General features: G+C 46.7%; 1 long non-coding RNA gene across 1 annotated transcript in view; it reads right to left on the reverse strand.

Moving 5' to 3' along the window:
• Nucleotides 1–745: 745 nt before the first annotated feature.
• LOC138297288 (uncharacterized) overlaps nt 746–18,734 on the reverse strand; it is a 417,360-nt gene continuing 399,371 nt past the window's right edge. Inside the window, exon 3 of the long non-coding RNA XR_011203999.1 lies at nt 746–785. This is a non-coding gene — a long non-coding RNA (uncharacterized lncRNA). The remainder of the gene's footprint in view (nt 786–18,734) is intronic.

Below are 18,734 nucleotides of genomic sequence, written 5' to 3' on the forward strand. Positions count from 1 at the left end.
CCCACCTTTAACATCCACCATACCCTGCCCATGGGGCTACCTAGGGCCTACCTTAGAGGTGCCTTGCATGTATAAAAAGAGAAAATCTAGGCCTGTAAAGTGGGTACACTTGCCAAGTCGAATTGGCAGTTTAAACCTGCACACACAGACACTGCAGTGGCAGGTCTGAGCCATGTTTACAGGGCTACTAGTGTGGGTGGCACAACCAGTTCTGCAGGCCCACTAGCAGCACTTGATTTACAGGCCCTGGGCACCCACAGTGCACTTTACTAAGGACTTACTAGTAAATTAAATATGCCAATCATGGATAAGCCAATTTACACATATAATTTATATAGGGAACTTTTACACCTTAGCACTGGTCAGCAGTGGTAAAGTGTCCAGAGCAAACAAAACAGCAAAAAACTGAGCCCAGCACACAGAAATAACCTGGGAAGCAGAGGCAAAAAGTTAAGGGAGACTACACCAAGGATGCCAAGTCTAACACCATTAGTCTGCAAAATTAAGTGGATCACAATTGTCACAAAATCTTGTATTTTTGTAGTGTTACAAGACATTTTGCTACTGATTGCTTACCGCTGAGATTGGGCAGATCTCGGTATTGCCACAAGCCTTCAGATTCAAGCAGTCTTCTGAGAAGGCAAGAGATCATCCGAGTGGTTCCTAGGAGCACTGGAATCCCTGAATTCTGCCAGAAAAAGGAGCGCATGTCTCAGGGTAGGGTCTCTTTATACAGGAACCCCGACCAGGATGGCTGCCACTTAGTGCTGCTGGGACTTGAAGTCCTGTAGAAACAAACAAGCTTCTGAAACTTAGGAGTGGAAAAACAGCATCACGGGAAGCCAAGATTACGCAAAACAATGTACTAAGGTAATAATACAAGTGTCTATGAATTCACATTACTGATTAATCACCATAAGGTGCACTGATGCACCTCATCATCTATCATGAGATCTGGTATGTAAACACTTAAGCCAGCACAGACCACCCAAGTGGTACAGCTTTCCAAGAACTTGATCTGGACTGGTTGCCATGTGGCACTAGACACACTTTTGGCAACTCTCACCATTTGCATTCCCCACCCAGGGGTGACACAGGTGAACTTGGTTTAATGCACAGCACTGAATGTAGAAGACAGGTTATTGTAGCCCTGCAGAACCCTACCCAATACATAGTTGAAGCAGAATTATTGCTTTTGGGTTAATAACAATCCCTACAACGGGGTCAAGGGCACCGTCGTATCAGAAACAAACCTATTTCATTATTCACAGTATCACACACAACTTGCACTAAAAAGAATGGACACTTTTAACTAAAAGCATTTATCACAACAATGCACACCTAAAATAATTACATAGAATATCACAAAAACAGTATTTAGACAAAATATTGACTCAGAAATATTGAGCTACATCTATATCGAGTTTTTAATATTGTGACACAGAAATATCGTTATGCAACAACATCGTTGACACGAATATTGATTTATTTTAAGTAACCAACATCAATTTCAGTAATATCTGTGTTGTTAATATTGTTTTCAATAAAATAATTATCAATAACATTGTGTCTTAATTATTTTCAGATTTTTGTTAATACTTTAATTGTATATGTTATATATTGTTTGCATAATTGTTGTTAAGAATTTCAGATATAGTTTGTAATTTTAAGAGATGTATGATTTTCAATTTACTTGTTAATACTAATTCATAGTGTCATTTTGAGGTTTGCGGGGAACTGGGTTAAACGTAAATTGAAATATAATTAATAAATATTTAATTATTTAATTTTTAATTAATATTAATTAATTAATTGATAATACATTAGGTAAACTGTGTAATGTTTTGTAAATTATATTTTAGGTTTGGGTTGTTGGGTTTGTAGGGGTATAGGGTGGGAAGTTAATACTTATTAATTGATTAATAGCTAATAATTAATTATTAGGTTATAATTAATTATTCAATTGATAATTTACTATGTAAATTGAGCAATGATTTATTTTATGATAGTATGGGTTGTTGGGTTTGCAGGGGTATAGTGTGGGAAGTTAAATTTTAAATGATTAATTATTAATAATGTATTACTAATAATTTAATTGATAATAATTATTTAAATTGTGTAAATATGATATTTTTAAGCCAAAGCTTAGGCGTGGGAAGTTAATTAAGTAATAATTATTTATCAATTAATTCTTAATCATTATTAACATGTTACATTGATTTATAATTATATACATTGTTTAATAAGTATATTTTAAACAATAATGTTATATATTAGTTGCAGATTGATGGTGAGTTTTACATAATAATTAATAATGAATTATTCATTCATTAATAAATATTTTAAACATATTTTAATATGTACCTTTCTACTTCCACGTAGCAATAATTTTTAAAATGTGATTTTAATTCTGGGCTGCTAGGTTTGTTGGATTAGAGTGTGGGAATGTAATTAAATAATCAATGAATACCATTTTTATTATGTTATAATACGTTTTAATAATCATGTAAAATGTTACTTTTTAATTTATATGTATAATCTTTATTGTAACAGTTTTATAGTTTTGGTGAATTTATGGATTTTCTTAAAATATGTTAAGAGTTTGAAATGAGCTACATTATTTTCTGTTGCATAGAGTGGAGTGGTAATAGTACATTTTATCCCTTTGAAGTGCAATGCTTTCCCTACTGTGACACAGACTTGAATGAGAATAGTACATTTTACCCTTCCAGAGTCCAACATTTTCTTTGTTGTTGCACAGACTGGAGTTAACTGATTTGTTAATTTGTACGCTATATATACATAGAAAGGTACTGAGCGCAATTTCTTAATCACAGGTGGCATAATTTTGCAAAATCAGACTACCACTTTCTTTTAAGCCAGGCTGCCACACGACTAGTAGTTCTAAAGTAATCATTTCCAGAATGCACTGGAAATAATCTACCAAGTCCCACTAAATTGCAGTACGTCATATTCAGTAAAGCATATTTGCATTATTATACAACACTGAAGTCCCTTGTACAACTTCCACTTTCCAGTGCAAAGTGTAAAACATCTGAAATGACCATATATAATTTGAAACAGCCTGGTGTAATAATAGTTGATAGTTGATAGTTCATCATCCAAAATATCCATATTGTTATAGTCAATAGCTGATATTTAAAAATTTAAATGCACTGAATTCTTCCTTGAGTGCAGTGCCTACACAACCAGTAGCAGTTTAAAAGACACGGAGACCTGAATACGTTGAGATTAGATTCACTCCCCCTTCTGTGTTCCCTTGCTCAAACATCAACCATCCTCTGAAAACGGAGCCCCTGACCCTGCAGGGCAGGTTCAGCTGATGGAGGTGGACCAACCCCATTTTCAAACACAGAGAAAGAAAGGTACTGATTTCAATTTCAGGAAACTGCTAGCACTTATTCTTCAGTACAACAGGCACTGCACTCTCTTCTTCTTCCTGATGCATTCGATGAATCATCACAACATTTTCAGAAAAAAGTGTGCCAGTGAATTTTGTTGCACATTGAAAGTTTTGGGGTGATTCATCAAGTGGGGGCCGAGAAAAAGAGGGGGCAATAAAAGTGAGTTTCTCATGTTAATTCCCATAGGAGTTTTGAATACGAATACAGCCTGTTCCATTGCCCAGAATTACACCAAATTTGGTCAAAAGCTAGATTTTGTTCCACAGATTGTGCTTTTTGTTATTTGGTGCAAATTTGTTCAGTATTTTTGAGATATTAAAGGGAAAAGAAATTGTATAACTAGTGCTGCGGATCTTTTGTGATGAATATGTGATTATCGCGACTAATTTGTGAATGCACCGTGCCAAGAGGAATACTGTGATTGGCTGGCTGCTACCTGAGCAGAAACGTTTGGCTTCCATCTTAAATAACAGGACACACTCCCCGGGGCTAAAAATTCAAATGAAACATTCTTTAAGGGGCCAAGGTAGTGGTACTGTGTCCCAATGGGTGGAATATAGGGGTCTTTGAGGGACTCCTGATGTGTATAATATGTAAAAAGAAAGGTTTTTTTCCATGTGTAAAATTTGTGAATTTGTTGCAACCGTCAGTGCAGCTCCCTGTGTAACATCATGATAAATTTGCGAATCTCAGTGACATTTTAAAAAAAAACAACACTAATGCATTCACGCATAGATGCACTCAGAGACTCATGCAACCTCTCACATGGGAACGACATGTGATCAACCCCACGGGTTGGGTGGTTATGGGGGCTGGTGGGCCTGCTGCCAACCCCAACCGCATATGGTCTAAGGCCATGCGTGACACGGGGTTGGGTGTTTGTAGGGGCTTGGCCAACTCCTTCTGCACACGTCCACAGGGGGTGCACGGTGTAGTATTGGGTAGTTATAAGGGTTTAGCTGCGGCCATTCCTCCCTGTGCACAGCTAGAGGCAGCGCGGCACTGGTTGGATTCATATATAGTCATTAAAATTACTTTACGTTAAAAAAAAATAGAACTTCTTTAAAAAAACAAAGGTTTCAGGGATGTTATAGTAAGGAAATAGAATTTTAAAAACTTAAAAATTCACTTAAAAACTCAAAGGCTAGAAGGACATTACAGTTAGGCTCACATTTTAATGTACAAGAAATTCAGCAGTTATACTTAGAGATATTTCAAGTAACTATAACTCGAGCCCTAAGGAAACTATAACTCACACCTTTGCCATGCACTGCAAATTACCCCAGATATTACAGCACTCATTACAACTTCTTTAATGATATTAAAATATGAATGAAACATTAGCAGTCAAATTATTGAAAGAAAAACTGTGTATGGCAGGGGTGTGATTATACCTCAGGGCATGACTTGTAGTTACTTGAATTAACTCTAACCATAACTGCTGAATTTATATGGTTTTGTATGTTTAAAATGTGAGCCTAACAATAAAGTCCCTGTAATGTTTGGCTTTTTAAGTAAAAAATTTTTTTATATAAATATAACAAATAACAGTTATAAAGTAAAAACAATCACGAAAAAGATAATACAATGTAAAGTATGTCTGATAATAGTGTTATATCACATATATGGTGTATCCAAAAATACAAAAACATATTTATGTTTGTATGTTTATATATGAGTATATATATATATATATATTATGAAATGATATATTTGTAAATTTTCCATTATATTATTGCTATGTATGACAATATTTAAGATTTAAACTGCATATTTATAGTAAAAAGCTATATTTTCATTTTATTTTTATGATATTAGTGTGAAACAATATTGTATACATGATATTTTCACACGTACCATTGTGAAGAAAGTGAAACAATATTTGTGCCAATGATATTTTTGACACAATACTTGTGTGTCACGATATTTGTGTCATCAATATTATGGTCAGTGATCTATGAAAACAGCAAAAAGGCACGTTGAGCACAAAGAGAATAAAATGAACATTTCTAACAAAGTAAAAATACCATATAAAGCTTAAAACCCTAAAACCTACTTCTATGCACTACACTAGGAGTGCATAAAGAGTAGAACAACTTGTCAGTTAGAGAACTTTAGTGAGAAAAAAAAAACAATGCAAACCTTGTTGATAGCAAGAGCTGTTCTTATCAGTAGAGACTTGAAGACAGTTTACCCTGCGAAGGGCAAACGTGCTGCTGTAGAGTTCTTGCTCCAGGACTCTGCTTTATCAGCACCAGACAAGATGCAGCATCTTTGAAGTGCACTGGCAGTAGGTAAAACCATTTTTGGAAGAATCTTGTGGGATAATCTGGGCAAAAAACCTCTCCTCCCAAGTGTTTGAGTGACATTCATATTATCTTTTCAGAGACTGGAATTTGTGAAAGAAGTTTAGTAATGCATAACATAGGTTTTGTACATCAAGTTGTGCACTCAGATGTTTCCTTATGAGCATATACAGTGAAAGGACGTCATTGGACATTAGATCAGACTACAATTTTTGGCCATATATCTGTATTCATTCTTAATTGAATTTGACATGGTGATAAAATAGACACTTGTTCCAGGCTGATTTTGCAGCAGTTATTATTTCTATGTCATTAGACAAATGACTTGACACTTTCACAGTTCTTAAAAAGATAAGGTCATATGACATCTGCAACAGCGGCAGACAAAACAATGATTCTCCATAAAAGTGGGATTGTGCTGACACTCGTTACCTAAGATGGTGTCAGGACCTACTCATAATGGAGTCGGACCGTATGGGCTTTATGTCATACCTGCCTCGTTCATTTAAATGTGCTGTATTAGGGGCACATTTAACTCATAGGATTTCTCTAATGTGTAGGGGAATCCATGTTCTCGATATTCTGAAGAATGCTATAACTAAAAAATGTAAAATCTAAAATAAATAATAGCATACAATATTAGTGCCATTAATAAATCATGAACATGATAACATAACACATGATGAACAAAGATTACTTTGAAGCCTTTCATTGTTTCAAGCAATTGATGATCAATTGTATAAAACAATCTGTCTAAAGTGTTTCCTAAAGAGGGATGTGTATTGACGATTAAACATAACAGCCATGATACGGAATGGGGCAGATTAAAATAATATGTAACATAAGAAAAACTAAAAGTAGAAAAGCATGTGTTTAAGAAAGTTCTCTTTAGTTGATAGCTCATACAGGCTCTGTTGTATAAAGGTTGCAAACATAGGTGGTCATTACAACCCTGGCGGTCGGTGTTAAAGCGGCAGTAAGACCGCCAACAGGACGGCGGTAACAAATTTGGAATTACGACCGTGGCGGAAACCGCCAACAAAGACAGCCACTTTAACATTCCGACCGCCATGGCAGTACAAACAAACAGCTTGGCGGTCACCGCCAACAGACAGGCGGGAGACAATGTACCGCCCACACTATTATGACAGGCCAATCCGCCACCTTTTCTGGGGCGGATTCACCGCGGATAAAAACACAGAAGAAACAGGAATCCCGAAGGAAAAACGCTCACCTCCACACACTCCACGAGGACGCCATGGACCCGGAACTCCAAATTCTCCCTGCAATAGTCTTCCTGCTCCTCTACCAGGAGCACGAACGCCGGCGGTGAAGACCACGGTGAGTACTGCACCTACGACACAGGGGAGAGGGGAGGCAAAAAACAGGGACACACGCAACACCCTCGCCCACTACAACACACACACTAATGCATATCAATACATCACAGTTACACCCCCAAGCTCCCCAGAAGAATGCAAAGACAATAGAACGGGGCATGGTGCCCAGAGTGCTTCATCCTGCTAAGGACAGAGGTAGTGGATGACAGTCTCCACTGGTTCTGGAGGGGGCATGGGCCCAGAGTGCTTCATCCTGCTAAGGACAGAGGTAGTGGATGATAGTCTCCACCTGTTCTGAAGGGGGCATGGTGCCCAGAGTGCTTTATCCTGCTAAGGACAGAGGTTGTGGATGACAGTCTCCAGTGGTTCTGGAGGGGGCATGGTGCCCAGAGTGCATCATTCACCCCATGACGGACTCAGTTGCGTCAGTGCCCTTGCCGCTCATGGGCCAGCGGTGCTTGAGATGGCAGTGCCCCGTTCAGCGGTGCTTGATATGGCGGTACCCTGCTCATTGGTGCTTGAGACGGCGGTGCCCTGTTCAGCGGTGCTTGAGATGGCGGTGCTTGAGTTGGCGGTGCCCTGTTCAGCGGTGCTTGAGACGGCGGTGCCCTGTGCAGCGGTGCTTGAGACGGCGGTGTCCTGTTCAGCGGTGCTTGAGGCACCGGTGCCCTGTTCAGCGGTGCTTGAGATGTCAGTCTCCATTGCAGGGTCTCAGCTGCTGGCGGTCCTTCATGGCCCAGCGGGGCTTTTGCTGGCGGTCCTTCATGGCCCAGCGGGGCTTTTGCTGGCGGTCCTTCATGGCCCAGCGGGGCTTTTGTTGGCGGTCCTTCATGGCCCAGCAGGGCTTGTGCTGGCGGTCCTTCATGGCCCAGCGGGGCTTGTGCTGGCGGTCCTTGTGCTGGCGGTCCTTCATGGCCCAGCGGGGGTTGTGGTGGCGGTCCTTCATGGCCCAGCGGGGCTTGTGCTGGCGGTCCTTCATGGCCCAGCGGGGCTAGTGCTGGCGGTTGTTTCCTGGCAGGTGGGCTGGTGCTGGCGGTGGCCTCCTGGGCAGGTGGGCTGGTGCTGGCGGTGGCCTCCTGGGCTGGTGGGATGGTGCTGGCAGTGGCCTCCTGGGCAGCTGGGCTGGTGGTGGCGGTGGCCTCCTGGGCAGGTGGGCTGGTGCTGGCCTTCTGGGCAGGTTGGCTAGTGCTGGAGGTCCTGTCCTGGGCAGCTGGGCTTGTGCTGGAGGTGGGCTCCGGGGCATCGGGGATGATGGCGGTCCTCTCCGCTGTGCTGCTGTTCCCAGACTTGCCGGGTTTCTTGTGGCCATTCCCCACCTTGGAAGGTGTCACAGCTGACTCCACACTCCCACCGGGACCCCTGGGAGCGGCTTTGGTGGCTGGAGTCTTCCCACTCTCCCGCCGGGCACTGGCCAACTTCTGATGCTTCACAGGTGGGGGACTGTCTGTGCTGTGGCTCCGTGCCACACTGGCTGCCCTGGTGGCCGGTGCACTCCAGATTCTGGTGACTACAGGTACCACTGGTCCAGGAGATGTTGTGGCTGAGGTGCTAGTTCGGGACCAAGGAGACGGACGGGGTGGGGGAGGTGCGGGAAAGAGGTCAAGGGTGGACCTGAAAAGTTTTTTTGACACACTGGGACGGGTAGCTGGAGGGGGTTTGGGAGTGGAGGAAGAGGTGGTGGTTGTAGGAGGTGTGCGTTTGGTGACTTTGGGTGAAGGTGCATGCGCTGGAGGCTGTCGTGAGGTGGATGGCTGTTGGGTGGGTGTGTGCCTGCGTTTGTGTATCTTGGGAGGGGGCGTCACAGACACACTGGGAGAGGACACAGGGGACGTGTGAATGGTAGTGGGGGTGGTGACTGCACGTGAGCGGGGTGTGGTGGTGGGTGTGCTGGAGAGGGACGTAGTGGCTGTAGAGGTAGTGCATTCAGGTGTGAGTGTAGACGAGACCGGGAGGGAGGAGGGAGACGAGGAGGAGGGGGACACAGTGGAGGCAGTGGATTTTGGTGTGTCTGCATGTGTGTGATGCTTGCGTGAGTGCCTGTGGGATGTGTGGTACTTATGTTTGTCAGAGCTTCCTTTGTGTGTTGATGTGTGTGCATGCTAGTCTGTACTTGTGCTTGGGATAGGCTGAGGTATAGGGGATTGGGTTTGGGTGGAGTAAGCTGGAGGGGAGAGGCTAGAAACGGGGACAATGGCTGCCATCAGTGCTGAGGCCAAAGTCTGAAAAGCTCGCTGAAGGGCCGCCTGACCAGAATGAATGCCCTCCAGGAATGCATTTGTTTGTTGCAACTGCCTCTCTACACCCTGGATGGCATTCAAAATGGTAGACTGCCCAAAAGTAAGGGACCTGAGGAGGTCAATGGCCTCCTCACTGAGGGCAGCAGGGGTGACTGGGGCAGGGCCTGAGGTGCCTGGGGCGAAGGTGATGCCCACCCTCCTGGGTGAGCGGGCACAGGGCAAAGGCTGAGGGGCTGCTGGGAGGGCGGTGCTAGTAGGGGGGGTGGCAGCTGTACCTGTAGATGCAGGGAGCACAGATGTTGCCGCCACCACAAAGGAGCTCCCATCAGAAGAGGAGTCTGTGTCGCTGGTGTCAGCTCCTGTCCCCGCCGTGGAGCTCCCCTAGCCCTCCGTCCCACTGGTGAACTCTGAGTCTGTAGTCTCGCCCTCCAGGGCCACGTGGGATGTAGCTCCCTCATGCTCCGGTGCCACTTCTCCTCCGCCTGATGGTGCTAATGCACACAAGAACAGGGAGACCACAAAAAGGGGGTGGACGACAGAAGAAAGACATGTTAAGTGCATGCATTACCGCTACCGTTGGCGGACACGAGAGACACAGAAACCCCTGCACTACGCCGCGCTCTTGGGGTCCACTGTTCAATTCCTGGGAAATGGCCTACAAGGCTATGGACAACATCTGCACATAGATGACACGGGGCATGACTAGGTGTACTTGGCACTCTACAGAGGTGGGGTGGGGTGCCACATGGCCTGCCTTACGGAGGGGCCTTGCCTACAGACCTCACCCTGTCCTAGGGAAACCCACAGCCCACCTCCCCAACCCAGACACCTCCACTGCGCGCAAAGTCAGCAGAATGAGAGTGTACTCACCCCCTTGTGGCTGCTGTGATGCCCTCAAGTGCCCATCCAACTCCGGGTAGGCCACCACCAGGATCCTGAACATCAGGGGGGTCATGGTGCGACGGGCACCCCTCCCACGTTGGGAGGCATCACCAGCTAAGCCTCCGACGTCTTCTTGCTCCAGCGGCGAATGTCCTCCCATCTTTTCCGGCAGTGGGTGCTCCGTCTGTGGTAGACCCCAAGGGTCCGGACGTCCTTGGCGATGGCACGCCAAATATCTTTTTTCTGGTGGGCGCTGACCTACATGAAATGTACAGGGGAAAAAGAGAAGTTATTACCAACTGCACTGTCAAACTGATTGGCCCCCATTCCTACCCTTGCCATGTGGCACATACATTCACCGTCTTTCATGCACACAGCACTCTCCCCCCTTCCTTCTTACATCCAGCCCTCTCCACACAGGCATAGCCCATACAACATGCTCCCTGTGTACTTACCTGTTTGTCTGGAGGACCGTAGAGTAGCGTGTACTGGGGGAGGACCCCATCCACGAGCTTTTCCAACTCCTCCGATGTGAAGGCAGGGGCCCTTTCCCCAGACATTCGAGCCATTGTCTCTTCCAGACCGAGGTCACAGCAGCACTTGCAGTGTAGGTCCTCTCCTGTCGAAGATCAGGTATCGAGTGATTGAACAGATAGAAAATGGCGGTCACCTCTGTGGCGGTGTTTACCGTCATCGCCGGCGTACATCGTTATTGGCTCCTGGGATCCATAGGGTCCAATGTTAACCAATGACGCATTGCGCTGCGGTCTTCGACCGCCTACCGCAACGGTGTACAACGCCAGCGCAGTTACCTCACATCCCATTGTCACACTTTACAGGTCAGGCAGCCGCCATTTCAGGGGCCCACATGGCTTCATTTTCAACTGCGTCACACATACCTAGGCCTAGACTCTACACACATACAGGCCATCTTTTGTGTATGAATGGTGTTCTGTGTAAACTGTGGGTACATACCTCTGAGTTGTTTGACTCTGTGCTCGCTGTTGTCCTTCATAGGCACCATCCGCTGGGACATGTGAGGAGATGGCGGCATCCTCTGGTGTACCGACCGTTGGTGGACCTGTCGACAATGGAGGAGCGACATGTGATTATCACATACAGGCTTGACCGTGCCACAATCCAGGAACTGTGTACCCAGTTGGAGCCAGACCTGATGTCAGCAATCCGCCATCCCACAGGAATCCCCCCTCAAGTGCAGGTGCTGTCAGTGCTCCATTTCCTTGCAAGTGGGTCTTTTCAAACAACAGTGGCCATAGCATCAGGGATGTCCCAGCCTATGTTTTCCAACGTATTGTCCAGAGTGTTGTCTGCCCTTCTGAATCACATGCGGAGCTACATCGTTTTTTCTCAGGTGGAGGATTTTCCTACAGTGAAAGATGATTTCTATGCCCTGGGACACATCTCCAACATCATAGGTGCCATTGATGGGACCCATGTGGCTTTGGTCCCCCCAACAGGAGTGAACAGGTGTACAGAAACCGAAAGAGTTATCATTCCATGAATGTACAGATGGTATGTTTGGCAGACCAGTACATCTCCCATGTGAATGCCATGTTCCATGGCTCAGTGCATGACGCCTACATCCAGCGGAATAGCAGCATCCCTTATGTGATGGGTCAACTCCAGAGGCACCGTGTGTGGCTATTAGGTGAGCACCTGGAAGCAAGTCAGTGGGAATGGTTGTCTGGGTCGGGGATATCCTTCCAGGTTAGTGCGTGTCTAACAGTTGTCCCTCACCATTTGCAGGTGATTCTGGTTACCCCAACCTGTCATGGCTACTGACCCCAGTGAGGAATCCCAGGACAAGGGCAGAGGAACGCTACAATGAGGCCCATGGGCGAACTAGGAGGGTGATCGAGCGGACCTTCGGCCTCCTGAAGGCCAGGTTCAGGTGCCTCCACATGACAGGTGGATCCCTATTCTACTCACCAAAGAAGGTGTGCCAGATCATTGTGGCCTGCTGTATGCTTCACAACTTGGCTTTGTGACGACAGGTGCCTTTTCTGCACGAGGATGGTCCAGATGGCAGTGTTGTGGCAGCTGTGGAGCCTGTGGACAGTGAAGACGAGGAAGCAGAGGAAGAAGACATGAACAACAGGGACTCAGTGATCCAGCAATATTTCCAGTGAGACACAGGTAAGAGTACAGACCTGCCTACTACATGTACTTTAACACTACTACCTCTCTACTGTCTGTCATTTTCACCCAATGTATGGTCACTGAGTTGTCACTTTCCCTTACGATTTCACAGATGTGGATCCCACTGTGTGACATCTGCTTAGATTCCTCATGGACTAGAGCTGTGTGACATAGGTATGTTGACATTACAATTGAAAGAGCATTTTGTCACTGTAATTGCTAATACACTATTTCGAAATCACAGACAGACTCCAGATTGTTTTGTGCTTCAAGGGTGTTTATTTAAGTGCTCAATATTGGAGGAGGTAGTGAAATGGTGAGGGGTGATGGCAGAGGAATGTCCATGGCAGAGTCCAGTCTATTAGTTCCTCCCTGAAGCCCATATACTGTTCGTCCTGCAGGCGTTGGGTCTCCTGAAACTTGGCCAGTACGGTTGCCATCATCTCCTGGGAGTGGTGTTGGCTCCCATGATGGAGGAGAGGGCCTTGTGGAGAGTGGGTTCCCTTGGCCTGTCCGCCCCCTGTTGCAGAGCAGCCCTCCCAGTTCCCCTGTGTTCCTGGGCCTCCGTCCCCTGGACTGTGTGCCCACTGCCACTTCCCCCAGGTCCCTGTTGTTGTTGGGGTGGTGGGTTATCCTGGGTTCCCTGTAGTGGTGGACACACAGCTAATTGACATGTCCTGGGGATGGAGGTATGGGCCCGCTGGGTGGGTGCTGTGCTGGTGTTTCCAGAGGGGGGAAACTCTGTGGTGGCCCGTGACTGGGTGAGGGGAACCGACTGTCCCGAGGTCCCCGATGGGCCGGGCTGGTCATCTAGATCCAGTTGGACAGAGGTGCTGTCATCACTGTGGGCCCCTTCTGTTGGTGGTGTGGACATGTGTGGACCCTCCTGTCCGGTGACGTTGGGTAGGGGTCCTGCAGGGGTATAAAAGGATGGTTATTACATCTGTGTGTGTCATGGTGTGCAATGGGTGGGTGACCGTGTACCCCAGTGCTTGCATTCCTGTGTGGGACCTTGTGTGATGATGGTTTAGGGGGTTGTATGGGTATGTGCAGTGGGCATGCTTTAGTGATGGGTGTCCATGCTTTGTTGTTGCATGCAGGGCTTGGTGTTGGGATGGGTGGTTTGTGATGTTGGGACATATGTGAGGAGTTGGGGTGCTGGTGTGAGGGTGAGGGTGGGGGTATGTGCTGGCATGCAGGTAGGGTGGGGGATGTAATAGTTAAGATTTGTCTTACCAGAGTCCATTCCTCCACCTACTCCTGCGAGGCCCTCAGGATGCAGAATTGCCAAGACCTGCTCCTCCCATGTTGTTAGTTGTGGGTGAGGAGGTGGGGGTCCGCCGCCAGTCCGCTGAACCGCCAGGTGGTGTCTTGAGACCACGGAACGCACCTTCCCCCTTAGGTCGTTCCACCTCTTCCTGATGTCCTCCCGATTTCTTTTGTGCTGTCCCACTGCGTTGACCCTGTCCACTATTCTTCGCCATAGCTCCATCTTCCTAGCAATTGAGGGGTGCTGCACCTGTGATCCGAATAGCTGTGGCTCTACCCAGATGATTTCCTCCACCATGACCCTGAGCTCCTCCTCCGAGAACCTGGGGTGTGTTTGCTGTGCCATGGGGTGGTGTAGGTGATGTGTGGGGTGGAGTGTGTGGTGATAAGTGTGCTGATATGTAGTGGGGTGTTGTGTGAGGTACGTGGAAGTTCTGTGGGTGATGGTGTTGTGTGCCTGTGGATGCTGTTGTTCTTGCTGGTGCTGTCTCTCTGGCCTTCTTTGGAATTCTTTGTCACAGGGGTTTGTGGGTGATGTGGGTGTGTGTTTTATATTGTAATGGGTGTGTGGGAGTGGTGTGTGTATTTCGAATTGTCCAATGTGGTAGTGTTTTGTATGTGTGTGTGTATTATGAGCGCGGCGGGGTGTACCGCCAATGGAATACCGCGGTTGAAAGACCGCCGCGTGGATTCGTGTGTTGTGATAGTGTGGGCGTATTTCTGTTGGCGTGATGGTGGAGGTTTTGTTTTCGCCAGTTTATCACTGACCTTTGGTGTGGCGGACTTGTGTGGGTGTATGAATTTTGGTGGATTCCGAAATGTGGGTCATAATAGCTGTGGCGGAAATCCGCGGCCGCGGCGGTTTGTTGGCGGTCTTCTGCACAGCGGTAAGCGGCTTTTACCGCCAATGTTGTAATGACCGCCATATTGTTGATCGACTCACATGTTAATTTTAATCTTCCCTTTACCACACAGTATAGGTCTGTAACTGTACCTGCAGTGGTATTTAGTGGCATTTTCCACCAAAACCAGGATACACCTGTTACCTAAGGCAGTTTTAGGACCCAAGGGCCCAACATTGTTGATGCTCACACTTTAAAAGGTTGTGCCAGTGACACGTACGGAATAAAGGGGAGCCTTCAGTTTTTTTCTCTGTTTTCCTACTGGCCTGGAAGGTGAAACAGGTTCTGTAGAAAGTACCTAAGGCTATCCTCATCCCAGGCCAAAAAAAGTGGGAACCTGTAGGAAGGCTTGGTAGCATTGGGGGACCACCAACACACATTTTGTCCCATGCTCAGGAGTTTTAGGCTCAGTATACAGGATTTCATTCTCCCAATGAGTGAGGTGATCTCCAGAGGTATAACCAGATGCCTAAACTTCCGCTTGATACCTCATACCCTCTAGGTTTGGGCATTCCTTCTCTGCCTTAGAGAACTCTTCCCTGGTGGGCCCACTTTCTACTTGCCATCCAGAAAATTCAGGCAGGTGTCCAGTGGAGGCAATGTCCTCCGAGGTAAGCTTTGAGATGGCCTCCTCTGATGTCCCATTCACCTGTACCATGTGAGTTTCAGGGGCTAGTTCCCCACCCTGCCCTTTCCTTTCATGGCAGCTGCCTGGACCTTTTTCCAGGCTTACAACTTCCTTCACTCCCCTCTTGGACAGCTATGGTCACACAGACCCACTTAGGTAACATCAACATTTCCAGGTGTAACCTGAGCTCCACTTCTTCCAGGCAGTGTGTTCCAAGTCATTCCCTAGCAAACAATAAACAGTCACAGCAGGTATCACAACTACTTTAAGGAAACCTGAACCCCCCTCCCATTCAAAGGGAAGCAGAGATACTGGGAGTGGCTATCACGGTTGCCTGCTACTGCAACATGGTGAAATGTATTCAGCATCACCTTTTCTGCAGACACCAGATGACCCCTGACAGTCATCATACAGTTCCTGTGTCCCTCAGAACGTTCACTTTCTACTCATTGATGGTAACTCACCTCAGGTATTTGAAAGTATTCAAAGGCATGGAGGTTTGGGACACCATCTCTCTATCACTAAGGGACAATAGGCTGGCCTCAGCCGTCTTCCCCACACAAACGGAGGTCATCTCCACCCCAAGTGCTACACTGGACACTCAGGGGTAGGCCCACCACTGCGGGCTGTGCCCCTCTGGGACACTTGGCATCACTCTTTGTGTACCCAAACTGGCAACACTGATAACACTTGGGGACAAACATACCAGTGTTCTCATCCAGAAATTCCTTTTTCAGGTCAAATTGGGGTAAGGACCCTTTCTCCTGAAAACCTTTTTGGGGGCCTTTACAGGCCTCCCTCCAAGTTTTATTCCCTCCTCCTTCTTCTGATGGGAACTCTGATCGCCCTTTTGGGAGTACCCCCACATATCTTCTGGCCCTTGGTGCTGAACCAGCGGTCTGCCTCCTTAGCGAGCTGCCTGGGTCCAACAAACTTACTAGCCACAAGATGTTGACACAGCTCTGGAAAACAACACCTAAACAAGTGTTCTCTAGCAATCACATTTTACAGCCCTCTGTGAACATGCACTTCACTGCCCTTCCCACAAACATCCAGTGCCTTGTAAAAATGATCCCCACAATCCACCCAGGTCCACTGGGCCAGCTTCTGACTGTCAGTACACTTCTGCTAATATCTCACCAGAGAGGCATTTCGTCCCATCCACTTTCTCTAGGGCTAACAGGGTATCTCTCTCTTCATTGCAAATGTGCCTCTAGAGGATGCCCACCAGTCTTCTTCACTGACCCTGTACATCGGTAAGGAAAATTCATAGGTTTCAAACCAGTCATTTATGTAATCTCCCACAACAAAGTTAAGGCACCAGATCCTTTTGGATGTGGACTCTCTGTTCTCTATTGGACAACAGGGTAATGCTGCCACCGTTGCTGCTAGGTTCTGGGATTTGCCTGGCTTTGAGTTCCAGCTCGTGCAGACTTATCTCATATGCCAGCCGAAGTAGCTAAGGCTCTCTTGGCCAGCTGCAGCCTTGGCTCCCTCTCTCCTTCCTGTTCTCCAAGTCTTCTGGGGATAGGCCCTGAGCAGATACACTAAGGCCTGTCCCATCTTGGCCATCCTCTGGGGGTGAGTTGTACTCTTACTGCAGCTCAGTACTCAGGTTTGGGTCCACCACCTATTCATCATTCAAGTTTACTCCCTCCTCCTCAGGGTCATCCTCCTGGGTTGACTGCCGCCTCTGTACTTCCTCATAGGCTCTGAGGGGTACCTGGAGATCCAACGTGATGGCCGTGTTCCTTGTCCTCAGCCCCCTGTCTGCAGAGCTTCTGCAGCTCAGCCCTGTTGGGGTCGTCACAGGTGAGCAGCTTCATCTCCATGGTACACAAAGGAAAACAGGGTACTTACATTTGGAAAAAAGAGAAAACAGCCATTGGAAAACTAAGAAGAATTTAAAAAGAGGTTATTTATATGGTATTTTTGTGTTACACAAATCACTGTATGGCAGTGCACAAACACAAGTACTAGACGCCATCACCGAACACCAATATCAGAAATTGGGTTGTTGTTTGAGTGGGGCGTTAAAGTATGTATGCAGAAAACAAACAGACATAAAGTGAAAGCACAACTTAAGAAAACTCCCACGGCAATTTAGAAAAATAGAGTAAATGTTTATAACTTATTTGACATGACAATTACAAAAATCCAATCAGGAGAACTGGGGTTATGGCGTTTTAAAGTTTAAGGCAAAAACTATTGCCTACAAGATCAAAGACCCAACTGTGGACATCTAGTTGTGCAAGATTGGGTCAAAGTCAAAGTTTGACTGACCACTATAGATTGAGAGTTGGATATAAAAATTAGGTTGAACCCCCATTGGACTTACCTTTGGACTTAGAAGAAATTTCAATGAAAAGTCAGAGAAGGTAAAAATGTATTGGTTCAATGTTGCAGGCAGTATCCAAGGAGAAGGCATCATTGTCAGGGAGCGTCCAGATAAAGCTGCAGTAAAGATTTCTTCTTCTCAACTAAGGGGTTCATTACGAGTTTGGCAGTCAGCTTGTCATGGAAAGGAGGCTGCCACGGAGCTGGCAGTCTCCTCCCCCATCCCATTGTGAGGTTTCTACTGGTCTGACTGGCATAAATCTCTGAAATCAGAGGTTTTCGTTGGTCAGCCCAGCGGAAACTGTGCAGCGGCACTGCCCGTGACTCATGGACCTGAGGCCAATGCCGTTGCATGGAGGGTGCCTCCGGCAACATCAGAATGCTCACTGTCTGCATCGTAGAGAGCATGCATTCTGAGGGTGCAGACCAGGGGGGCCGCTAAACTGCCCACAACATGGTTGTGGGCAGTGCAGGGAACCCCATGGCTGCCTGCACTGTTTCTTTCATCCTTTCCATGCAGGATCTCCGCTATGGAAAGGCTGGCTTAAACACAACTCATGATCAGTGCTAAACTCAGTGCCTCCATGGCTGACAACAACTCTAGCTACTGTCACGCTGCCGGGAACAATGTTCCTGGTGGGGACGGAGGTCCCCTCTTAGGCAGACTACCAGGGTCCAATGGTTACTGCAAGTCTGTCGGTCCTTGGACCGCCAGACTCGTAATGAGGCCCATACTCTCTTTTTTGAAAGTTGAAAACCTCCAAAGGGATGGGGCTGGAGGCTGTAGCTGACAAGAGCTTCAGGAGCTGAATACCCCTTAATGAAGAACTGCTGAATTGGATTTGCTGTTGCGGAGAAGAACTTAGTAGAAGCTGCAGTGAAGTCAGACCAATCAGCGATGCAGAATTGGTGGATAGTCAAGCAGCTGGTCCTCGTCTACTCCAGGCTCAGAGCAGTATTTAGGCTAAATTGTTCCATTTCCCAGGGTTTAGATTTTACCTATCTGGGCACATTTAAACCCACAACCAAGGGTCCGGGATGCAACGGGCACCACTCGGGTGTTTAGGACTCACTCAGACTCAAGATGGCTGGAGCCTTTTCTGTTCCTGAGCTTTGATCAGGATACCAGTCAACTAGCTCTTGGCATCACTCTGGTAGTCCTGGGTTCAAGCAGTAGAACAGGGCTCAAACTGTATGGCAGTCCTCCTAGGGTTCAAGGCATGCTCCAGGTAGCAAGGTAGTCCTTCC

This window comes from Pleurodeles waltl, chromosome 5, assembly GCF_031143425.1.
Source record: "Pleurodeles waltl isolate 20211129_DDA chromosome 5, aPleWal1.hap1.20221129, whole genome shotgun sequence".
Taxonomy (NCBI): domain Eukaryota; kingdom Metazoa; phylum Chordata; class Amphibia; order Caudata; family Salamandridae; genus Pleurodeles; species Pleurodeles waltl.